Here is a 27034-nt window from a genome sequence, read left to right as displayed (position 1 = left end):
TGACATCATAAGAATGGGGCCTAATAGAACTGGTGGCCTTATAGGAAAAGAAGAAAGATTTCCATTTCTCCACAGAGAAGTCACGTGGGCATATAACGAGACGGCCACCTGCAAGACACGAAGACACACCTCACCAAAACTCAATGGCCTAAATCTTCATGTTGGAATTCCAAACTCCAGAACTGTGAGAAAATAAATTTCCGTTGTTTACACCACCCCATCTGTGGTATTTTGTTATAGCAGCCTCAGCCGACTAATACACTACTTCTGAGTAAATTACATAAAATAAATCATTTAAGAAGCATCCGACTGAAAAGTATACTCTTTCCGTTAAAAAAGCATAAATATTTTAAAAGTCAGCTGCTCACGTTTGTTTTGAGTAGTTCCTTTCCACATCACTTCCTGACACATCTGGCTTTTAAATGTTGCCAATATGACATTCAGTGACAAAAGCAAAAACAACCACAATCCAATCAGATTCTTAACATCATGATTACATCCAATGAAAAAAATGTGGCATGCCTGACTCCAGAGCAATAAAAATGTTATTGTGCTGTTTTTCTTATTTCTAAAAATATAGCAGTCCTAGAAAAACAAGTAAATAACTCATTCTTCCATCAGTAAAAACCAAACACATTCTTAAAGAGGAAAATAGTTTGTGAGTTACCTTCTCTTTTCGGTGACCTCTGGGCTGGTCCCTAATTGGAGCCTGTGACAAGATTCCACAACGCTTAAGCTCTTTCACCTAGTACCAAGCATTTTAACAGATGAAACTGCCTGAGTCATAATTGTTTTCAAGGAGTTATTTCCCCCTTCTTCTCCAGCTTTTAGTTACAAGTATTATTTTTTTTCCCCAATACTGCTTTTCTCTTTTTTTTGTTGCCAGAAAATCCAAACAAGTTTTAAAGATTAAATTACCAGCCAGTGACTTTCCTTTGTTGAAAGGACAAGATTTCTAACAAAGGAGGTGTCTTTCAGGGTAAAATGAGATGCATTAAGGCACTGGATCCCAAGGCCTAGATATCTGCAATTTCATAAAGCCAGGCAACCTTGTAAATGATCCAGATTTTAGTGCTAATTTCAGTCTTGCTTCCTCAAAAGAAAAAGAAAAAAGAAAAGGTAGGGAAAATACCCTCTTATCCTACACACACACACACACACACACACACACACAGACACACACACACACAATGATATCCATAGCTGAGTTCTGTTGATTAAAATTTGATAGCACTTTCTACCATGTTATTTATTTAAAAATAATCTAAACATATTTCTATTGTGCATTACATAAATTGAAATACTATTAATACATTCCATTGACAACTTTTGAATAGTTTCATCAGTTTAAATTAAGGAGCAAACTCTAAAAACAAAGGTTAAAAAAATGAGCAATTTAGAATCTTTTTGATACATTTTCCCATTTATTTATTGCAACCACGAAAATGTTGAAGAATATTTTACTTAGTATCAGAGAGCACATATTGTTAAACTAATACTTATTAAAAGACATTAACTATACACTATTTATTGCCTTGATTGGAGTTGATGTGAAAGGGAACCATGAGGCACTAAGAAAAAAATAAAAGAAGAAAATAGTATTCATGTTATCTTTCCTAGCCCAGTTTTAACAGAAGCTGGTCCATTCAAGGTCCTAGTTCAGAAAAGCAGAGATGCCGGCTACTGCAGGATCTCCCAACCCAACACTGCTCTAATATGATGCAGGAGACTTTCTCTCTAACCCTCAGTAGCACCCTGGGTCCTCACTGCTTCAGCCACCACACCCCAGTCACAAGTCCATCTCTTACTCCTCACCCCAAAAACAACTTAAGGCCCATACAATATTAACCCACACTTTTCCTTTATCACCTTTCCCCAAACCATCTCTCATGATAATTTCAACTTCAAATTCCATGCCTCCCTAGCCAACTCTGTCCCTTGGCCCAACCTCTATCCCCCATCCTCAGGATCTATCCACTTCTCAACACCAGCACTGCTTTCTCAGACCTGGCCTGGCTCTCCCAGGTCCATCATCATCATCATCTCATACATTGAATTTCAAATGTCAGTCCATTCCCATCTCATCCTTGGCAGAGCTGTCCTTCATGGTTTCGAGCTCTCTTATTCTGGCAGAATATCAGGAACCCTGTGTGTGTCTGCTTTTCAACTGTTCACTCTCTAATCCAAATTGCTAATTTTCTCATTCCCATGGGACCAGGGATACATCTCTCTGTCCTGCCCTGGTACTCCTAGATTCTCTCTTCTAATTCTGGGTATAGCTGTTTCTGTCTGGGACCATAGTCCTTCCTAAGTTGGCACTGTCTTTTACTTTCTCATACACTGATTTTTTTAAAATGCCTTTAAGCAAAAAATAATGTCAAAAAATTTAAAAGATATCACTAGCAAGGTAAGTTGTTATTATAATTGCAATAAAGCCTAAGAAACACCAGCATAATAAAAATAATATTGAACTTGCAGTTTTAGAACATTGGTCTCATAAGGGATGTGTGGCCACACATTTCCTGTTGGAATTTAAGACGTGTTATTTAGTTTTCCCGAGTGTGCTACAAGGCTTCATTACCCCCACCTGCTTCTATGTCTCCCTACATATCCCAGAGAAGAGGTCTGAAACTACGTTTCCCAGAATCCCCTTCTCAATGACATCCCAGGTTTCTATCTGGTAAGAACAGGCGGTCATGGTCCAGTGTTTGAGGACAGTGTTTGGGAAGTATTGGATTATGAAGTCAGTATATGCAGAAGGTACCTGCCATATGTATGGCAGTCTGTTCTAAGCTCTGGTTAGGAAGTACCCACCAGGCCCACTAAGCATGATGACTATTCACCAATGTCAGGTTTACATTTATTATAGGCAGGAAGAAGGGGATCACTGACCCCTTAAAATTAGCATGAGTCAATAACTAGCTCTATTCTATGGTTATGGGTTAAAGTAACTTATAGGACAAGGTCAAGCAGGTTCTTGCTTTTTTCTACGGTAATCAGCAATGTTCTACAGAGTAAACTCAAGAACCCTAAGCGAGAAAGGCAATCTCATTAATCATTTTGTATAAATGAGGAATAATTTTTTTTTTTTTGTTTAAAGCCACTAAAACTTTGTAGTTGAAACAAACACAATAATACATAAGAAAAGAAAAGAAAGTTGAGAAAAGAAAAGAAAATTGCTGGGAGGGTAGATTTATAGGCCTTCCTTCTTGTAGTACTAGGTATGGAGAACATCCCTCAGTCAGATATAATATTTATTCCTGGAAAACATTTAGGTGATGGAGACACAACTACTTTATACAAAGCGTATTTCAATATTTTAATTTTTATAATCCTATCAACTTGTACATTTAATGTTCTGGTCCAGGAATCTTTTTTTTTCCTACCCCCAAACCATTTTATCCTCTCTGGGGAAAAAGAATTTGGGATCCAACCAGGCGATTGAGCCAAACAAAGAAGGTCCCTTTGTTGATCTCTATTTTGATGAACTTATCTCAACATTGCCCCCAAGCAATTGTTGGTCAGCTTTCTCATTCCAATCTTTGCCTTCTGATTATTATTAAGAAATTTCTCTAATTGGAAGTAAATAGAGAAAACAGGTTTGTAACCTTTTAATGTTGAGGGACCAGCAAGGGCCCTCCTTGGTCGACCCAGCCTTAAGTAGGTATTAAGACCTTTGTTTTAATCTCATCAATTTCATTTTATTCATTCCATTTCTTAGTATTTTATACCCTTCTGAGATGAGTCCCATGACTTCCCTCCACACTTTTTTTTTACCTCTTAGTTTTGCCCCCTCAATGTGTTCTTTTTCGTTTACCTTATTTTAAAAAAAATAACCATTTAAGGATTTTCACCTCCCTAGGAGGAATCCTTTGACTCTCCATTTTGCCTTTCCCTTATTCTTTTTTCTTTTTTTTAAACTAACGTAATATTTTATTAGCATCTAAAAGACCCATGAGGAAAAGCTGAGACACCAAATTTGATAAGGCTCCTCCAAGGGAACATCATCACATGGGGTGCCCACATAGAAGAGGCCCCCTTAACCATAGCACTTACCGTGACCTAAGTAACAGGTGTCCACTAGAGGCCACCCCCTTAACTACAGAGCTTACCATGCCCTAGGGAGAACATCCCTTAATCATATACAATATTCACAGAAAACATTTAGGTGAAGGAGACACAACTGCTTTATACAAAGTGTGTTTAAATATGCTAATTTTCATAATCCTATCAACTTTTTATATTTTATGCTCTGGTCCCAGGAATCTTCTTTTTTTTCTACCCCCAAACCATTTTACCCTTTCTGGTGAAAAAGAATTTGGGTTCTCACCAGAGGCTGAGCTAAAGGAAGAGGGTCCTTTGTTGATCTTTACTTTCACTAACTTATCTCAACATTGCCCAGGTAAAAATATCAGAAATTCACTTTAAGAACATCTAGTTTTCATTTATTTTGAGATCTTCTAATATGATTGATAAATATCTTGAGAGAGATATATAGATATTAGAACTTAGGCAGTCATTTCATTATTGTTAATACAAGTTGATAAATCTATATCATGTCTTTTAAGACTGCCTGGGTCCAGTTCTTATTTCCCAAACTCCTCCTTCACACATCTCCCTGCTGACTACCTCTCTTCTTGGGCTGCTGTTAGTATTGGGAACACTCCATGTTCCATTCCATATCAGGGCCTTTTAAAAGCTATCTACTTTTAATATGTTTTATAAAACAGGCATATTCCTCAGGTGAAAACATCTGTCATCATATAGCCAGTCCCCCATGGCTTGTATATCAAGCATATCAGCTGCTAATCCGGGGTGTCTACTTGGCATTCATAGGGGTAGTTGGGCAGTCCCTTTCTCAGGGAAAATAGAACTTACAGTGGCTTTTATCCAGACACTATGCACATTTTAAACTTTTGTAAAGAAAAAAACAGTAGATAGTACAAAATAAAAATAAAAGTACGATAATGAGATGACTGCCCAAGTTCATATACATATATAATATATATATCTTAAGATATTTATCAATCATAGATAGTACAAAATAAAAGTACAATAATGAGATGACTGTCTAAATTTACATCTAGATATATATGTAATATCTCAAGATATTTATCAGTCATATTAGAAAATCTCAAAATAAATGAAAACTAGATGTTCTTAAAGGGAGTTTATGATACTTTTATCTGAGCCTTAAAACTCACTAATTTTTAAAAAGAGATGTGTAGTAGAAACTGAAAATCCTATTTCAATTCAATACTCTGTTTGGTGCAAGTTGACTAAGTAAGTTTGTCCATTGAAAAACGAGACTGGAATATCCTTTTTTTTTTTTTTCCAAATTGTCTCTGAGTATCTTAGAGCTGGAACTAATATAAAGATGATTGGTTTAATTCTGTTATTTTTCAGAGGAGGTCCACATAGGACCACAGAGGTCCTCTGACTTACCAGAGGACATATATCTAGTTAGTGGTAAACGTGAAATCCATTCTCTTTCTTAGTTCAGATCTCTTTACATTCAAGACTATTTTATTTACTAGGCAATACAGTCACACTGCCTAAGGACCCTGATTTTCCGAGGACGTATAACAATGTTTGAGACCTGGGGTGGTGAATATGTATTGGCTTCCAAATGTTTAACAATATTGCAAAGTTAAATTCATAAATATTTCATTAAGTACCTATACAATGTAAATTTATGTCAACTATGAGTTACAGCATGATATATTCTTATATGGTTATGTATTAATCTTATAAACAAATTGCATGAAAATATGTCTATTATTCTATGGTCAAGCCTACAAAAACTATCCTTATTCTGCTATATAAGTAGATAAAGATTTTCAAAATCCATGCTAACAAAAATATTTGTATATATACCACACACATATACACAATCACACACACAAACACACACACAGTTTTTCTAGTTTATAAGTGCAATGGTCAGTAAATAAAAAACTAACCTTATTCAAGTTTCAAACTGTGTCTATATAAAAAAATCCAGATAATTAAAAGTTGTCAAGTTTGTTTGTTCTTATCTTCATTATCTGGGTTCTCATCATTAAACTAGGATAAGGAACATATAAATCATATAATCTCTAAGGCCCTCTTTGGTTCTAAATTCTCATAATTCTATTCTGATCCTCCTCTTCTAAAGATTAAATCTGAAGGAAAAAAATTTTTTTTCTGAATCCCTTTAGGGGACACAGAGACAGGGTGGGTCAAATGTTTCCCATGGGCATTGTTTTTGATGCCCTGAGTTCCTTCCTCTTCATTGCCTCATGCACTTGCTGATGTCAGAGCTCTAACTGTGGATCATAAGCTGTAACCTCCACAGATTTTCCAGATGCTGACATATTAGGTAAATGTAATCTTTGTGGGAGCAGTTACCGCTATGGGAAAAGAAATCTTGGAAGCAGAGCTCAGTTGCAGCCTGATTTAATTGAGGTAGCAAACATCATGGGAACAATGGTTGACATTGGCCAGAGTCCACCATAAGGAGGTGCTCAGAATCACAGGACAACCAGAGGGGAAGTGCAGAAAAATAAGGTGAAACATCGGAAGCAAGGAGGGGAGTCGAAGGGAGAGAGAATGCCAAAAAAATCCAGACAGAATAATGAATGAGTAATGCTTTTCACTGCTTGTTCAAATGTGTGTGTGTGTGTGTGTGTGTGTGTGTGAGAGAGAAAACCTCAGAGTGTAACTAATAACAAAAGATGCTACAAGTTCTTCTTTTGGAGCTTTTCCGGACCTCAGAATGGTACCTTCTCATTATTCTAAGATGCTTACTTTTCAATATGCTTTTAAAAGGATTAATTCACACAACTCATGAATTACAAAGCATTTACATAATTAAATTAAAACATTTCATTGCCTTCTCTTAATATATGTGAAATTTACTACTCCACTAAGAAGCTCTTCTTGTTCTCAAGGCAGCAATAAACTGGTCAAGACACGAGAGAGGGTTACAATATTTTTCAGTCAGGTTTAATGCACACATTTGCCTCCACCAGTAATAACCTTTTTGACAAGTTAACAGTTTTTAAGGTGATGAGTAAAGTTTTTCTTTTAAAAAAAAATCTCTAGTTTTATTTATTTATTTTTTTTTTTTTTTGAGACGGAGTCTCGCGCTGTCGCCCAGGCTGGAGTGCAGTGGCGCGATCTCGGCTCACTGCAAGCTCCGCCTCCCGGGTTCACGCCATTCTCCTGCCTCAGCCTCCCGAGTAGCTGGGACTACAGGCGCCCACCACCGCGCCCGGCTAATTTTTTTTTGTATTTTTAGTAGAGACGGGGTTTCACTGTGGTCTCGATCTCCTGACCTTGTGATCCGCCCGCCTCGGCCTCCCAAAGTGCTGGGATTACAGGCGTGAGCCACCGCGCCCGGCCAAAAAAATCTCTAGTTTTAAAAACTCCAGTGTATGCTAACATTCTTTACACATTCTTATAGTCATTGTTTTCCTTTGCTTCAGTGCTTTTTCAGCTATTCCATGATCTTAAAATCTCACGTCTTATTACAACTCTCCACGTATTAGGAATAATTATTTGTTCATACAAAGTGTCTGATAGTTGCTATATATTCAAACCTCTCCAATTTATCACGGGCTCTCTTTCCTCTGTTTCTAAATATAAAAATGCTTCAGCCAACAGATGGTAAATGGAAGCACCAGTGGGCACAGAAATCAATTCAAAGCTTTTCAGCATGACATGGCCCTGAGGCAAGCAGCAGAAGGAAGGAGAAAGGGAAAGCTCAGATATTTTCAACAAGAAGAAAGAACTGACTGTCCTTCCTCATAGTTGGCAGAACCATTCAATAAATTGGGCAAATAAAATTGACCAACTGAAGAATGAATTCATTTTATGTAGTTTGAATCATGTTAATAAATCACACTGAAAGTGGCACTGGGCTCTTAGATACTCAATATAGTAAAATCTTAAGTGATAGAATCTTATCCTTAATGCTAGTCAGTCTCATTGAAACAGAGACCAATGCATCAATCTATTTCTAAGGATTTCTGTGAGTTCCTCTATGAAAATATCCCAGGGATGTTAATGTTATTGATATGACATTTGCTTAGCCTGAGAGGTTTTCACAACTGTATTTAAAAAGGGGAAGTATAGTACTAAAATATATCCACTCCCTGATATTTTTCTCAATATTTATTCATCTCAGATGACTCTCCCCTTAATATACAACTATGAAAACATTTTCTGAAAGTTCATACCAATGCATTTTGAATGGCTTCAAGTGTCCCACAGGCTGGACACAATGGCTGATGAAGGAGAAAAATATGTTATATTTATTTATTAGCTAAGAATCCAATTTAATATTCTGAGTAATTTTTAAATTTTAATTGTAAGGTACATTTCAGATTACAAAAAATAAAGTTTTCTCAATTATCTATTCATAATGTGATCTTAGATGGAAAAAAACTCTACAAAAATATGTGAACAGAACTAAGATTCCATAATCAGAATGAAAGGGCTAGCATGTGGCATTGATTTTGACTTGGTTTTTGTTGTAACTCTTTATTGATTGTTATTCTAAATATTATTGAAACTTTTTAAATATTCAGATTGCATCCTCTAATACTACAATGAAAATGTGATAACAAATGCATTAATTTACAGAGTATTACAAACTAGCACAATCCAATGTTGTCAGCAGCCATGGCACAGTGGGAATGCACGGCTTCAGGTGCTCAAGACCTTGGCTGGAATCCTGGCTGGACCAGGCCTCAGAGAGGCAGAACAAGAAAAAAGGAAAAAGCCTCATAATTGAAATTATATCAAGATAGAAAAGTGCTCTGAATACAACAAAGGACTAAAGTGTCTATTGAGGTATTGGGGGAGAGCTTTATTACACAGAGGATACAAGAGGACCAAAGAGTGATGAGAAGTCAGCCATGAGAAGAGAGAAAATCAACCTAAGTGTCCATCAGTGAATCAAAGGATAAATATATATATACAATGGAATACTATTCAGCCATAAAAAAGACTGTAATCCTGTTGTTTGCAGCAATGGGGATGGAACTGAAGATTATTATGGTTAGTGAAATAAGCCAGACACAGAAAGACGAGTATCACATATTCTTACTCCTATGTGGGAGCTAAAAACATTGATTTCATGGAAGAATGAGAGAATGGTAGAACGATAGTCTTTGGTAACTATCATTCTACTCTCTACTAACACCAAAGAAGAGTGGGGAGGAGGAATGAAGACAGGTCAGTTAATAGGTACAAAATGCAGTTAGATAGAAGAAATAAGTTCTAATGTTTGATAGCCCAGTAGGATAACTATAGTTAATAACAAAATATTGTATATTTCAAAGTATATATAAATTTTGAAATGTTCTCAACAAAAAGAAATGATAAATGTTCAAGGTGATAAGTATCTTAAATATCCTGATTTGAACATTACAGATTATATGCATGTATCAAAATATCACATGTACCAAATAAATATGTACAATTGTGTATGAATAAAATACTTTTTTAAAGCACACCAGTAGAGACATCAACATGAGCAAAAGTCTTAAGTGGCCAAGAACTTCACTTGCTTCAAGAACTAAAAGAAGTCTAGTCTAACCAGAGCACTGTAGGCAATGGAGAAGCACAAGGGGAGAATAGATCAGTAGGCTACTGATTGCATTGTTAACCAAATGGATTTTTGTACTGTATTGTATTTTTTACTAATGCAAAGGAGTATGCACTGGTTATCTATTTCTGTGTCCAAAATGACCCCAAAATTAGAGGCTTAAGACAACATTTAACATCTTACATTTTTTATAGTTCAGGAATCTAGTTGCAGCTTACTGGGAGACCCTGGCTCAGGGTCTTTCAGAAGACTGCAATCAATGTGTTGGCTGGGAATACAGGTATCTCAAGGCATGACTTGAGATCCATTTCCAAGATCACTTATGTGGTTGTTGGCAGGATTCAGCTCTTTGTAGATTGTTAAACAGAGGGCCTCAGGTCCTCACTGGCTGTTGGCTGGATGCCATCCTCAGTTCCTTGCTGCATGTACCTCTCCATAAGGCAATTCACAGCTTGGTAGCTTGCCTCATCAGAGGGAGTAATGGAGAAGAGCCAGAAAGAAACAGAGCAAACAAGACTGAAGTAACAGTCTTTTGCAACATAAGCTCAGAAATGATATCCATATTCTATGCATTAGATATCAATATGTCTATGCAACTTTCAGGGGAAGAGAACTGCACAATAACATGACTATCAGGAGTTGGAGATTGCTGTGGCCTACCTTAGAAGGCTGCCTACTACAAAATATCATGATTTTTTCATTTAAAAAGATTGCTAGCTCTATGTGAAACATGGAATATAGAGATCAAAAGTGAAGTCAGACAGACTAGTTAGGTACAACCTACAGAATCTGCTGCTAAGTTCAATGTGGAGGGTTCAAGGAAGAGGAGTCAATTTCTGACTTTAGTAACTGAGTTGATGATACCACACTTTTGGATAAAGAAGCCATGTGTAAGGAAGGTCTAGAATAGAAATCGATTAGCAATTTATTTATGAAAAATCAAAATGCAAGTTTATTTTGATTAAACTCAGTATGTTGAGCACATTATGTTACCTAGCTCAAAATATACAAGATTGTTTTTCAATTTGATTTTATTTAAAAGACCAAAAAAATCGTAAACAATATAAAAATATATGTGAGTAGGCCGGGTGCGGTGGCTCACACCTGTAATCCCAGCACTTTGGGAGGCTGAGGCAGTGGATCACCTGAGGTTGGGAGATTGAGACCAGCCTGATCAACAATGGAGAAACCCCATCTCTACTAAAAATACAAAAAAAAAAAAAAAAAAAATTACCCAGGTGTGGTGGTGGGTGCCTGTAATCCCAGCTACTTGGGAGGCTGAGGCAGGAGAATTGCTTGAACCTGAGAGGCAGAGGTTACGGTGAGCCGAGATCACACCATTGCACTCCAGCTTGGGCAACAAGAGCGAAACTCCATTTCAAAAAAAAAAAAGTGAGTATGCAACATATAGCCTGAAATTAAACTTTTATTCTGTGTGCTCCGAAAGAAAGAATTGTTTAAAATATCAATCATAAGAAGATATATTTTAGATTAGCATAAAAGTCTTCTAATAATTTAACAGAAATCTATAAAATTTAATAAACTGCTCCATAATGGATTTTCCATTTCTAGAGGTGTTCAAACAGCATTTAGAAAGCCACATATCAGGGGAATTCTGTGTCAAGTAGAAGCCAGATTCATTGATCTCTAAAGACTCACAAATCATCTGTTCAGTAATGTCATAAAATATTGTGCAGCCTTATAACAAACTCTTAAATTATTAGACAAGTAGGATAGCTTTTCTCTTCTTTAATAATTTTACATGCATAAATTATTGGACCTGCTGTGTGCTATGCTCAGTCACAGATTTTAACCCGTAAATTAAAAAGTAGAACACAGTACTTTGATTCCAGTTTTCCTTTATGCCCTGTCTCATGTGATAGTGAGGTAGGTTACAATGGACATCAGAACACTGATGTGCAGGCATATGACTGTGATGTACCATCACTGAGAAGATTGCTAACAGTTCTACTAGCGAACAAATACATTTCAGGCCAGTGATTCTTTCCAAATCAAGTTCACTTGTAAAATATTACTGTGGCATGGTAAAGCCATTTCCCAAAATGTGATAGACATAAAGGTCCGATATGTGTGTGCATTCGTGCCATATGAGAAGGTGAGAAATTTGACACGAGCAATGGAATGCATTAGCACCATATTTAGACAGTCTTACGTTCTCATCATCTAAACCATGAAAGAACAAGAATATGCTGCAACAACATATTTCTCTTTTTTTCTAAGTAATTACAATTCATTTTGTGTCTTATTTAGTTTGTGCTGTTTTAATTGAAGCACAAAGTATATACGTTTTATGTTGAAATATAAGATGGCATCCCTTGACTGAGATTGTTTTGCATTTATTATTTTAAGGGTACAGATGCCATATGTACAGCACTGTGTCTTCCAGCTCATGAAAATGGCATGTCACTTATTCATGCATTATTTTTTCATTTCACTCAATCGTTTTTTAATATTTTAGTTCTCCATGGAGAAGCTTTTCACATATTTCATTTGATTTATTCATGGGCATCTGTAGCTTTTTTAGGCTGTTGTAAATGACATTGCAGACATAACCAGCACTACAGAAGACACCTCATACAAATTCACATAATTAGCCCTCCAAGGTAGCTACTATGTGACTTCCAGCATCACAGATTAATTTTACTTTGTGGGGGAAATCTCTGTATATAGCAGGTTCTCGAATAAAGTTGTTTCATTCAACATTGTTTCCTTATAACGTTGACGAGGAAACAATGATTCCTGGGGCCACTCTCTGTGCAGAGTTTGCAGGTTCTCCACATGTCTGTGTGGTTTTCTCTGGGTGTTCCGGGTTCCTCCACATCACAAAGATCCACACATTAGGTGAACTGGCCTGTCTAAATTGTCCCAGTCTGAGTGAGTGTGGCTGTGTGTTTGAGTGTGACCTATGATGGAGTGACGTCCTGTCCAGCGTTAGTTTGTGCCTTGGTCCTGAGCTGCAAGAATAGGCTCTGACCACCCGAGACCCTGGAATAAGCAGGTTGAAAAAGGAATGAATGAATGAATGAATGAATGAATACAAATTATTGCAAAATAAAAATGTGTATACTATTACCATACAAATGTGTAACAATCAATGACGTTGTCTGAAAGCACTCAGCAAGACTGCCATATGTGTTAATGCTTGTTTTTGAACTGCGTGGAGGTAGGAAGTGCTCCTTAGAATTTTTACTTTGCAAAAATGTGTTCGTTAACGTAACACACCACTACTATAACTGCCGTCACTCAATGACCCACCAAAAATTGGATTAGTAATTATCTTACTTGTTTTTGTTCCCTTCTTTTTCTTTTTTTTCCTGGAGTGCACTGGTGCGATCTCGGCTCACTGTAAGCTCTGCCTCCCGGGTTCACTCCATTCTCCTGCCTCAGCCTCCCGAGTAGCTGGGACTACAGGCGCCCACCACCACGCCCTGCTATTTTTTTGTATTTTTAGTGGAGACGGGGTTTCACCGTGTTAACCAGGATGGTCTCGATCTCCTGACCTCGTGATCCACTGCCTCCCAAAATGGTGGGATTACAGGCTTGAGCCACCGCGCCCGGCCTGTTCCCCTTTCTTAAATGGATGCAAAGCTCACATTTATTTCAATGTTTAATGTTAGAAGTGTTTGGGTCTTTATTGAGGAGTTTGGTGATGTTTTCCTGATGAGAAATATGCTGTAGGGACTTAACTCTTGTATCTATTAATCAGGCTATGGTAATATTGGCTTTACTATATACTGCTTTGCTTACGGTGTCAGTTTCCAAGAATCTATCAATGAAGTTAAGGAGGACATACCGTAAATGAATTGTAGAGTATACATTCCGTCCTGTCTGACTTCTCACAGTCAAATTTATAAAGCAACTCATGCACATTGTAACAATGAACACAGTCTCCAATTTGAGGGTGAGAGGACACTTTACTGTTTTATCTTTCACATTGAGATCTTCAATTCATCTCGAATCTTCAATCCATCTACACATAATTTTTAAATATGGTGTAAGACATGACAAAACATTTAATTCAACTTTTCTTTCATTTAGATATCCAATTGACCCAGCATCATCTAATGAAAATTTCAAGTTCTATTTTTCCCCATATAGATACCCAATTTATCCAGCACCATATACTGAAAATATAACCCTTTCTTTACTACATTGTTTGATACTTTTGTTATAATGGTGTGTTTGTTTCTATGAGTGTATCATTTCGTATTCTTCCTGCTTTCCCACTATACTATTTGTTTGATTGTGCCAATACCACACAGTTTTACTTTAGTTTTATAACAAAACTTGATATTTGGTAGTGTACATTCTCCAAGTCCACTCTTCACAATTGTCTTTGCTATTCTTGCCTCTTTGAATTTCCAGAAACATTTTTGAATCAGTTTTTAATATACATTCACACAAACACACACACATACTTGCAGAGATTTTGAGTGATATTGTATTGCATTTACTATTGGGAGGGACATTGCTGATATCTTTAAGTGATAATTCTTTCTAAACATGGCAGATCATTGCATTTGTTTGTACTTTTTCTATTCACTCAGTTAAGTTTGTCTTGTAATTTTCTTTGTTGATATTTTGTATATCTTTCATTTGATTTATTTATAGGCATTAGATATGTTTGGTGCTATTTTTAAAGATATTATTTTGATATTTTATTTTCTATTTGTTAGTTGCAAATCCATTCCACATGGGCCAATCCAAAGTATCAAAAATGAAATAAATATGTATTTTTTGTCATTGAGTTTTGAGATAATTTGTTAGGCTGGAATAACAAACTGACACAATGTTGTTTATCAAAGTAATGAATTTCCCTTTATTACCAGTTTTCCAAGACGTTTTGTAAAAGATAGATATTGACTTTATCAATACTTTTTTGCACCTAACCAGATGATCATATGTTTTTCTCCTTAATTCAGTAAATTACCTTAATTTATATTATATCACTCACATTACTAGAACAAAGACTACTTTATGCATTGTCATTATATTTTATGACAATATTACATACGTTATGAAAGTCCAAAATACTTTCTAATTTTCATGTGATTTTTTTGACATATGGATGATTTCCAAATGCACTACTTAATATTTAAAGTTTGATTTTATTACTTATCTTTCGGTTTTTGTTGTTTTTATTTCCAGTTTAATTTCATTTTTGTCAGAACATACTCTCTTTAATTTCATTTTCAAATCCTTTGAAACTTCTTGGGAATTGCTTTATGACCTGGCATACGGTAACCTACTTTGATACGTGTTCCATGTACACTTGAAAATAATGCATTTTGCAATTGTTGAGTGCAGTGTTTATATATACACTCATGTGTCACATAATAATGGGAACATTCTGAGAAATATATCTTTAGGTGATATCATAATCATGAGAACATCAGAGCAACTTGTACAAATTTCAGTTGTATAGACTATTATATACCTAGGTTATACGGTACAGCCTATTTCTCCTAGGACACAAACTTGAATGCTGGAGCCAATTTTAACACCATGGTAAGCACAGTAGACCCTTGAACAACATAGGTTTGAACTGGCCAGGTCCACTTATATGCATATTTTTTTTTCAACAAAACTCAGATTGAAAATATGGTGCTTCCCAGGATGCAAAACCCATGTATAGGCAGGGCCAGATTTTCCTTTTCCTACATATGGATTCTGCAGGGTCCCCTGGGGGCTTGAGAATGCAAGGACAGGGGTATAGGTGGAAGTCCTAGAACCAATCTCGAGTATACTGAAGGCCAACGGTATTCATGTAGCTAAACATATCACATGTATGATACCACATGCATGACGGTGATCCCATAAGATTATAATGCTTTGCTTTACATTACATAGATCCCATTATAATCTCATGGATTACCATCATACATGTGGTCTATTGCTGACCTAAAAAGTGTATGACTATACAGAGCTAAAAATTTTTCAGTTTTTCTGAAAATATGTCTACTTCACTATCCTTTTTAAAGAAATATTTCTTGTTGGAAATAGTATTCTGATTTATTAGTTATATTTTTTCAACCCTTTAAAGAAGACATTTCTGTGTTTTCTATCTTTCATTATTTCCATTGAAAATCTAGACATCAACCTGTATTTTTGCTTTTGAGAATAATGCATTATTTCCCTTTCGTTGCTTTTAAGATTTTTCTTTTTTCTTGGTTTTTAGTAATTTTACTATGATGTAAATGTGCATAATTTATTTAAATTGGTTTGAAGTTTGTAAGTTTTTGAACCTGTGGCCCAACGTCTGTAATCAGTTTTGAAAAATTCTATATCATTACTTTTTAAAATATAATTTTTGCCCCATTCTTATGTTCTTCTCTTGTGGTGACTCCGATGATATGTATGTTATAACTTTTCATTTTAACTCACATCTTTGTTATACACTTTTCTAAGCATTAGTTATTTTTTTTAATTATAGGAATACTATTTGGTAATTTTAAAAATATATTCTAATTCTATAGTTATATCCTCCATTTTGTTATTTTTTTATATTGGTAATATATTTTAAAATTTTATGACTGCTAACTTCTATAGCTGAATTTACATGCTCTCTTTTTACCATCTATTCTGATTTCCACATTTTCTTTCACTTCTTTCTTCAAAATTAGCAATATACCTAACAAAGAAAAACTTAGATACAAAAGATTTTAGGCCAAAAGAAAAGACATGTAATTATAAAAAAGGTTTGCAAGAAAGTCTGTTTCAGAAAGACTGGCTTACCATTAGACAACAAACAAACAAAATCCACAAAATGTATTTGAAGAAACTGAGGAATAAGAGAAACTAAATAGAAAATCAACAAAGTCACTAAGTTTATACATTAATCTTTGCATTGTTAAACCAAGCAATATTCTCTCATGGTTATGATATGCACAGGGGATGTATCTTTAGATATCACCACTGCAAAATGCACAGATAAAGTTTATTTCTGTTAGGGAGTCAGCAACTTACAAGTAAGGTCCAAGTGTATTATTCTGAGTTCTCCAAAGAAACAGGACTCTTATTACAGGCAAGTAGATAGATAGTCGCCAGAAGGAATTGGCTTACAATCTTATAGAGGCTGAGAAGTCCAAGATCTGCAGTTGGAAAGCTGGAGGCCTAAGAGAGCAAATATTGTGGATCTAGACTGAGTCTGAAGTCCTGAGAACCAAGAGAAATTACAGTGAAAGTTTCAAACCAAGTCTGAGTTCGAGTCCAACTCCTCAGGCAGGAGAAGACTGATGTCACAGCTAAAGAATATCAGAGAAAAAGAATTCTTTCTTACTCAGCCTTTTACTCTCTTCAGACCATCAATGGATTGAATGAGGCCCACCTACACCGGGGAGGGCCATCTACTCTAACCAGTCTACCTATTCAACTATTAATCTTATCCAGAAATGCCTGCACAGACTCATCCAGAAATAGTATTTGACCAAATACCTGGGCACCTCAATCAAACCGATGCCTTTAAGTTAACAATCCCACCAACATGTCATTCATTTTAGAAGAACTGGAGCTGGAAAGCACAACCCTTTATATTAGGTTTGTGCAAAAGTAATTGCGATTTTTGCATTAAAATTAATGTAATGTTTGTTTGCTTTGTCTTATTTTGCTTTGTCTCATTTTGCTTTGTTTTTATCTCAGATGAAAAGTTGTTTTTTCTGACTAGAATGTGATGAACACACTTTCTTATAACTCATTCTGAGGGAACACCAAGTTGTGAATTTTTCTTTCACACACTATTTATAAGATCATATCTGTCCCTGCAGTGGAGCTTTACTGAGCTAACTGGCCCATTTACAGTAGATGAGAATCTTTGACCATGATATCATTAATACTCTACTTTATTAGTTTAAGGGTCGTAGAGCGTCCAGACTCAACATTATATCGATTACTATTATTTCTGTTCTGCTACCAACTGTTCATGTCACCTTAAGGAGTATCTGTTTCTCTGCAAAACAAACTCTAAAAATGTGGTTTCCAAGGTCTAATTAGCAATGTATTTTTTTAAAAAGTGATAGCAACAAAATGATATGCATCATGCCAAACTCATCTTTTTTCAGCATTGAAAATGGTGAAATAGTCAAATAAATTACCTTTTATAAATTACCTGTCACATAATGAAAAGTATTTTCTATATTCTCACATATCTATATTGAGACTTTAGAATATTATTCTTCTATTGAAATTAAGAAAATGTTCACACTTCTTAATGAGGGCTCTTTATCTCATGAAAAAAATTATCTCTCAAAGTTGTTTCTCAAAAATATATTTGGAAGACTAAAATGTTCTATGATGAAATCACAAGAAAATTTGCACATTAAAAGTGACAGCTCCTATGTAAAACCCTTCTACAGGAATTCCAAAGGCTCTACGAAAATGTTTGGCATTTCTGTAAAACCCTAGTAGATATTTTTGGTATAACATAACATTACCTCAAGGAATTCCAAAGGCTGTCCCTCCCTGCATCTGTTAGCAAAGTTCCTGTCAAACAAGGGTCATGAAATGTGGCTCTGAGAGCTCCAGCACTTTCAATCAAAACTGATGATGTAAAGTAGTCATATAATATTACAGTTCTGTCTCCACAAAGGAACTGAGAGTGTGTTATTTCAATGTCTTTAATTTCCAGATGAAGAAATAGATTTAGCCTAGAGAAGAAATGTGCTATGTTCACATAACTATGAAGCGGCAGAACTGGTCCCAAAAGAATGCTATTCAAAGAGCTTTAAAATCTTTCCCACAAACAACATTTAAAACAGAAAAAAATTATACACTGAGGGTCTAGAGATGTAAATGACAGTGATTTACAGAAGCAAGAAATTTCTTGGACATGTTTAGAAGAGTGTAAATTTTGAAACCTATCTAAAATATATCTGTATCTCTTTTAATGTAAACATGATGTTTTGTATTACTTGCAAATAAAAAGGAAATTCAAAACAAAATTAATAAGAACTAATGCAATACGATAGGCACAGAGTGCAGAGAGAGAGAGAGAGAGAGATGATAGATAGACAGATAGATAGATAGATAGATAGATAGATAGATAGATAGATAGATACTACAGGCGCATGCCACCACACCTGGCTATTTTTTCTATTTTTAGTAGAGACGGGGGTTTCACCATGTTGACCAGGCTGGTCTTGAACTCCTGACCTCAAGTGATCCGCCTGCCTCAGCCTCCTGTAGTGCTGGGATTACAGGCATGAGCCACCATGCCTGGCCTGTATTTTTTCACCCTTGGTAGATTAATATACTCTCTAGAAGATGCATGTATCTGAGTTTTAGAAGCGAAGAATTATAGTAATCTGGGTCCTATATCCTTAACTGGATCAAGTGGGAATGTGTGTCTGTTTGGGCATGGGTGAATTTTAAGAAGCCTAGGAAAGAAGATAAACAATGCCAGATTTCAAAATAGGCATGGGCAAATGTGAAATACCATGAATTTTTATTAAATTCTATTCCAAGAAAAATAACTATTTCATTAATAAACCGAGGCATTTGGCACATTTTCTCATAACACAGGCACCAAAGTAGAAGTCAGAGAGGAATGGAAATCTTCAGCAAAACTCTTGGGGATCTTGGTATTCAGTCCTCTCGCTGCATCTCCGCACCCAATCCTTCAGGGTCCGAAGCCCACATTCTAATTTTTGTTTTCTGATTTACAAAACCCAAAGCTTTGAAGAGACATTAAAGTTGTTCTCGTAGTTTTCTTGGTTACAAATGACCTTTGCTCTCTCTTTCCTTCTTTAAAAATTCCTCTTTCTTGTTTCTGTAAATTTCAAGTAGATATTAGAAAGAAAGCAATCTGATTAGATAAATTCAAATAAAGGACATATGGCTGATAATCTCATTAAACTGTCCCAGGATTAGATTTTATTTGAAAGGAGGGGTTATTCCTAACTTAAGTGAATTGGTAATTAGCACAGAATCTGGAACTTCAAGCCTGGTGGTGGTGAAAAGGGTGGTAAATTATATATTGGCGCTTGCTGTCACTATACTCAGCCAGCTATTTTGAGTTATCATCACCTATTGCCTTTGAGACTATCTCCCTTGATGCTAGTTTTCAAATCAGGGTAAGAGCAAAGCCAGGTCACAGGACAGGCTCAGTTTTCCTTTGGAAGGTCTTTTTATTTCCTTGTGAGATTTGCCCCTGTATTGTCACCATGCTTGTGCATCAGGATTGTTGGCTTCATTACCCTGCACACGCTTAGTGTGCAATTATGTTTCCCAATCCCTTTCAGCCTGGTGTGCTCATGCCTCAGAAAATCAAAAAGTCCATGTCATCTGAAGAAGAGAATTCTGAGCAGGTTGTCTTCATGCAGTTGTCTGGTTTGCCTCCAATTTGTTCAGGCAGAATTATGATATTGTGCATGGTTTGACGGTTATAGCTTTTCAATTGCTTACAAGAGATGATAGTGATTAAGTCTGTTTGAAAGATGGGGACAGCTGAGAGGCTTCACTTGATATGGTATAGATTTTTCCAAAGGTGAAATTATTAACAGAAATTGCTGATTTAAGTCTACATGCATTCCTTGAGAAGTTAAGTAATTTTACCTGCTAACTGGCCAAGATGGATATTGATAATTAAAAGCAGACATTTCACAAAATATTAACTGCCAATTTGAAAACTGCTGGAGTGTTGACCTATCCTCACAGTATTTCCACCCTTCGGGTATCCTGAAGAAATTAAGAAGAAATATTGGCTAATACTAATCCTTGCTGTAAAGAGCAACTTTTGTAGGTTATTCTGCCAAGAATCTATGGTTTTAAGCAATTCACAAAGAAGGCCAGATTGGTGTGCATTCTTCTTGCTTCAATATTTCTGGTTCAAATTATTCCTTGCAACAATCAGTTCTGTCAGAAGAGTGGGTGTACATTATACTGGTATTTAGATGGTGGGAGTAGAAGGCTGTTTCCAATTCCAAGCTATATTGAGGAGTAATTATCTGCAATGGAATAGATCTGTTCAGAGATAAAGCCAATGACTTAACCCTTTAAAGCACTTTTCGTCAGCAAGAATGTTTTATTTTAAATGTGGTTCATCACGAATCTCTTGTGTGCATCGTGTGTTTGTGTGTGTGTATGCATACACGTATGTGTTTCATTTCCCAAACCCTAACTGTAAAGACATATTGAAGGTTACATTTTAAATAAATATTTTTATATGTGTAAGAATGCGTAGTTATGTTTGTAATTCTAGATACTCACGGACAGAAAGATTTTATTCTACAATTTAAGGGAAAGCCTTTTTCACCCTGTATTCATATAAAGGCGAATAAATTAACAATCTTTATTATTCACTTTTCTCTGCAAGAGAAACGTAATGACCTACTAACATCCCTGCATTGTCATAAAAGTTTTATTTCAAAGAAGTTTAGATTTCACCCAGATAGAACGTATATGAAATAATACAGGTTTCTTTTAGGCTTAATGTTGTAACACTGTTGTTTTCTTATGTAGAAACTATTACATAAAGCCAGGTTTTCTGTCATTCTTTTGGAATTCAACTTTACAAAAATCCAGAGATGCTCAAACAACTACTCTTTCTGAGTTAAATATTTCATCACTTTAATCTTGGCATTTTCTTTGCTGAAAATTCAGATAAACTAAACAACCAAGCATTATGAGAACTGTAACTGGGTCCACCTAAAATTCTTATTGTTGCTGAATTAGAGTTAAAATAAAGGTGTTTGTCATATAAGGAATGTGTGTGTGTGTGTTTCCTAGTACCTTTAGCAAACATCAAACCTACTGAAATTTTGCATTTCAACATGGGCCATAATAAAAGTAAAATTAAAAATGTGCTAAGCCTCAATTTCCTAACAATTTTAGACTTACCCATTATACTCATAATCAGATGACCTCACAGAAAGGATGTGAATACATGATGAATGTTGAAGTATAATATAGGCTGAACTTATTCAATTTATTAATAGTGAATCTAATTCTGGGAATAATAACAGCTAATTAAACAGAATTATTACTAATTGAATCTTTGTCATGTTTTATGAACATTTGTATTTAATCCTCAAATAATAAAGAAAAGTGTAATTTTAGTCTTTTCTTCATTAAAATGATAAGGAAAGTGAACATCAAAATGTCCATACAAGTTGTCTAAGATATTACAGATACTAAGCAAGAAAGGGAGTATTCCAGTCATGTCTCTCACCACCACACCATCAGATTTTGCATTCATAAAAATAACGTGGTTTTTTGTTGTTGTTTTGTTTTGTTTTTTTCTTTGAGACGGAGTCTCACTCTGTCGCTCAGGCTGGAGTGCAGTGGCGTGATCTCAGCTCACTGCAAGCTCCGCCTCCCAGGTTCAGGCTATTCTCCTGCCTCAGCCTCCCGAGTAGCTGGGATTACAGAAGGGTGCCACCACACCTGGCTAATTTTTTTGTATTTTCAGCAGAGAAGGGGTTTCACCATGTTAGCCAGGATGGTCTCAATCTCCTGACCTCTTGATCCACCTGCCTTGGCCTCCCAAAGTGCTGGGATTATAGGCATAAGTCACTGTGCCCGGCCAAAAATAATGTTTTTTTTTTTCCTCAATGAATTTTTAGAAAGTCATGGATAAAATTCCAGAAATATAGAATATATATACACACGTAAAATATGTAACTATATATTATTATCTAAATAAAAGAAGTGGGTATTAAAAAAAAGAGAGCAGAGATCCTAAGGAGAAAAACAAGGTAAGGACTAGGGATTGGAGAGCCTGGCTTGGGGTGGAGGCCTCGCATTTGGAACAGAGTGAACTAGAGAGTCCTCAGGGAGAAAGTGCTGTGTTAAGTCCTGGTGACAGTGTGGGGTGGGGGTTGGGAGTAGGTAAGAAGATATTTGTAGGGCAGGAAACCATCAATACAAAAAACAGTTGGGATGGGGAAGAAGGCCAGACATTTATAGACCTTTGTAAGTCACTGCTGAATTTTGTCTTTATTCTAATGAGAGGGGGTGCCACAAGGAGGATTTGAAAAGAAGAATTACATGATGTAGCTTATATCTTCACAATATCACTTAACAACTCTGCTGCAAATAGGCAAGGAGTTCTGGGTCAGAAGCAGTTATTCGGCTAATGCAATTGTCTAGCTGAGAGATGTCAGTGGCTTGGATTAAGGTAGAAGCAGTAAATACAGGGAGAAGATTATTTTGGTTATTTTGAAGATACAACTGACAATACTTGAAAGTAGATTGTGTCTGGGATATGAAAAAAAGAGAAGAGTCAAATAGCCATGTTCAGGTGGGAGATGGTGCCTAGGTGGAGGGTTTGGTGCTACGCAGGTGCTCCATGAAATGGAAGTTTGAGGAAGTTATTTTCTGATTGCTTCCCTTTTCTCAGAGAAATGCAAGATGAGATCATCAGCTCAGTATGCAGATAGGTTAAAACACTTTAAAAGTTAATGGAGAATAAAACTAAACATATAAACACCTAGGAGAGTGGATGAATAAATGAACTGGGTTAATATAGTATAATTATTTGACAGCAAAAAGTTAGAGATCACAAATTTGACATAAGCTCTGACAGCATAGTATTCTATTAATTCTAGCCACACTGAGATGCAGATGCAGGTGTAAAACATTTGCAGAGTTGAATTTAACCAGACATGGGGTTTTGGGCATAGCATTGACTATGGGGAAGAGAGACAAGGCAGTGGTGAAGTTCAGTTGACCACGTAAATGAATTTGAAACGGGTCCACTGGTACAGAGACTGTCTCCTGCCTCTTCCACCTCTCAGATACCAAGACCAACTCTTCCTCACCCTCCTCAGCTTACTTAACCTAATGACAATAAGGATAAAGACCTAGATGATGATCCACTTCTACTTAATGAATAGTAAGTATATTTTCCCTTTTTCATTATTTTCTTAATGACATTTTCTCTTCTCTAGCTTAAGAATACATTATACAATACAAATAACACAAAAAATACGTGTTGACTGTGTTAATAGTAGGGCTTCCAGTCAACAGTAGGCTATTAGTAGTTTAGTTTTGGAGGGGTCAAGAGTTATACATGAATTTTTGACTGCACAAGAAGTCTGCACTCTTATCCCCCACATTGTTTAAGGGTCAACTGTCTATACAAGGTTCTGTTTATAATGATTGTCTACAGAATTTTGGCCAAATAAGAAGGGAAGTGAGAGCATTAGGTAGAGTAACCACATAATTTATTATCTAACCTACAGCACTGTTAATTGTTATGCTGAGCTAACAGGTTTAAACCAAAACTCTCCTGGGAAAACCAGAACATATGATCACTCTAACATTAGGGGGAATGGGGCAATGAAAAGGTAGTGGGATGAATGGCTTGTGAGTCTATGTGGGGATCAAAAGATTGCTGAAGTCAGGCTACTAGAAAGAAATGAGTTAGCATGGTAGTAAGTAAGGGTCAGAAGGAGACACAACTGAAATTGAGAGTATAGAAGGTTTTCAGCTGCTATTAACCTAACTATAAGTATATGAGTAAGTAACCGAGGTAGGTGGAGATTAAGATAACTCCAAAGGAAGTAAAACATGAAGAGGCCCATCGAAGGAAAGGTTTACACAGATATTCACAAAAATTATTAGAGGAATACTTTGGCGCATGTGACATTCACCTGGGGGCTAATGTCATCAGGGAATAAAGGGGTTTGATTTGAGATCAGTGGGCACTTGCACAAGAAAGGAAAGAGAATGGTTTAGTCTGAAGACTTCAGATTTAAAGGGGGAAAACGGTGGATTTTAGGAAGGAGGAAGTAAGAACTGTTGCAGAACTTCAAAGAGAGGCACAAAGCACACTTACTCCATTTCCAGCCCATGATACCACGCTTGTTGGTGAGATACAGCTGCTATATGACACCCCGAGACGAGCTGTATAATCAGCGGCAAGCCAGGGCAAGAAGGAGAATGAAACCTTCTTCGGAAAGATAAGGTATAAGCATTTTGACTGCATCATCAAAACCACAGAAGGGATTAAAATGATGCTGAGTGGGAGGGATATGAGCAGGGAGTGGGAGATGCAATCAGAAAAGTAACCCCATACTCTACAGGGAGATGAGAAATAAACGTACGAGATGACTGACATTCCAGCAATAAAGCGCATGATGACATTGGTCCTTTCAGTCACAAGGCAAATAATGATGGACAGAGCTGCGGAGGACAGCAGCTGGGCAGTCCTCTCCAAAAGGCTTGAAGGCCCTCTTTTTTTTCTCTTGTATGTCCCCTCCACCGACAGGAAGTAATCTCCAAGAGGGACACATTCTTTCCAGTCTTAATCACATCAGAATTCCTAGCACCTAAAACAATGCTGGAGAATAGTAAAAGAAGGACAGATGATGTCAGAGAGGACATTCCTGTTGAGAAAGATAGTAATTGTAAATCTAAGTGAAAGCCATATGCCAAGGAAGAGAGAAATTAAACAGAACAGAGGATACCAGAAAGAGAGTACATCACCATCCCGAACAAGGGTTAGACAGGCTGCGACATAAGACTTGAAGCTTCTGGCTATCACCTGATGAGTCAGAACGTATCAGATTGAGGAAAATAAAATCTCAAGCGGCCCCTCTAAGGAGAGGAGCTTTCTGCATCACTTCTAGCTTTGAATTCCGTAAGGGTCATTTCCACATGTCTGATTATTTGCTGGTGAGTGATAGAAAGTGAATTTGAATCATTGCTTGTGGAGGTCTTAGTCCTTTCAGCAAAGAACTTGATTGTTTTCTGAATGTGACAGAGATTATCTACTAGGCCACGGCCTTCTGCAACATTCCCCAGACCTCTTTGAAGTTAAATGTCAGGACTGTGTCTCGTTCTGATCAATGGACTTTCAGTAGATGTTCTGTGTGTGGAAGTGTTGTGTGTACCTTCTGGAACAAGTCAGTTTAAAGCTTGTGTGCCTCCTCTTTCTCTTCTCCTGATGGTAGTGAATTTACAAGCCGAGTGTAGCTACCAGCAGAGAGTCACCGGGCACCATGCAACTGAGAAATAAACTGTTGATATGTTATGACTCTGACAGGCTGGGCATGTTTGTCATCACAGCGTATCCTGACTATTGTGAATAATGCACAACACAGAATAATGAGAGTGGATATAGGAAATATTTTTTTAAAGTTCCAGGATACATGCACAGGACGTGCAGGTTTGTGTACAGGTAAACATGTGCCATGGTGGTTTGTGGCACCTATCAACCCACATCGCCTAAGTATTAAGCCCTGCATGCATTAGCTGTTCATCTCAATGCTTTCCCTCCCGCTGCCCCCTGACAGGCCCCGGGGTGTGTTGTTCTCCTCCCCTGTGTCTATGCGTTCTCATTGTTCAGCTCTCACTTATAAGTCAGAGTGTGCGGTTGGTTTCCTGTTCCTGTGTTAGTCTGCTGAGAGTAATGGCTTCCAGCTTATGGAAGATTCTCACTTGCTTTTTTGCGTTTACTTTCTAAGTATCATTGGGTTTAACTGTCTGGTACCAAGGAAATAATAAACAACTTTCACTGGGGTTTAGAATTCCAAATGTATTATAACACCTTTAAGTTTATTTTGTATTATATAGGTGATATCGTGATATCACAAAATTAAGAAAAATATGGAAATTTTACCTGTAATCTCACTCTCCCAACCACTGCAATGACTACTATCAAATATATACATGTACTTCTAATGTTTGTTAACATTATTACAACATGAACAATTTTTATTTTTTCCAACTTAACACTATATCCATAGTCTTATAAAATATTTATAAATTTTCTTTTAATGGCACATATTTTGATTAAGTAAATAGGCTTTGATTTAATTAACTACTCCCCTATTTAGCAAATATTGAATGATTATATACAAGAGAAGAACAGTTTTGGAAATAGCTTTCTTCTCTTGTTCTTATTTTCCCTCATGCTGTCCCTTGGGATAAATTGCAAGAAAAAATAATCAGTGTTCTCTCTGAATGCATCGTTTTTCTTCACATGAGCATATCAATTTCATCCAAACCTTCCTTAATTGCTATATTGTAATTTAAACTTTTTTATTTTAATGGAGGTAAATGGCACTTTATTATGTAAAGTTAGTGCCTATATTTAAAGAAGAAATTTCAACCTTAGGTAGTTTTTCATAATTTTTACCAGTTTGTATATTAGGGTACAATTCATTACAATAATAGGTTGAGAATTTATATCATGTCAGATGATGTCTTTATCTACAATTAAATGTTATTTAATTTAAAATTTTCCATTGTGTTTCAAGTCAAACATTTTCTGGAAGAACACATCTCTGATTTTATAATAATGGCCCTTGGAAAAATAACACAGAAAAGCATTACATGTTGTTATATATGTGCATGTTACATATGTATAACATATATTTATGTTATATATGCATATGCTCTTCAGTGATTAAAAGAATCTACTGTGTTTTATTTTGTATTGTATTTTAAAGAATTTTTAGAGCTATTAAACTAAAAACA

The sequence above is a fragment of the Papio anubis genome, chromosome 4, assembly GCF_008728515.1.
Source record: "Papio anubis isolate 15944 chromosome 4, Panubis1.0, whole genome shotgun sequence".
In the NCBI taxonomy this organism is placed as follows: domain Eukaryota; kingdom Metazoa; phylum Chordata; class Mammalia; order Primates; family Cercopithecidae; genus Papio; species Papio anubis.
The sequence above is the reverse complement of the archived record's forward strand: the minus strand, read 5'-3'. Positions refer to the sequence as shown.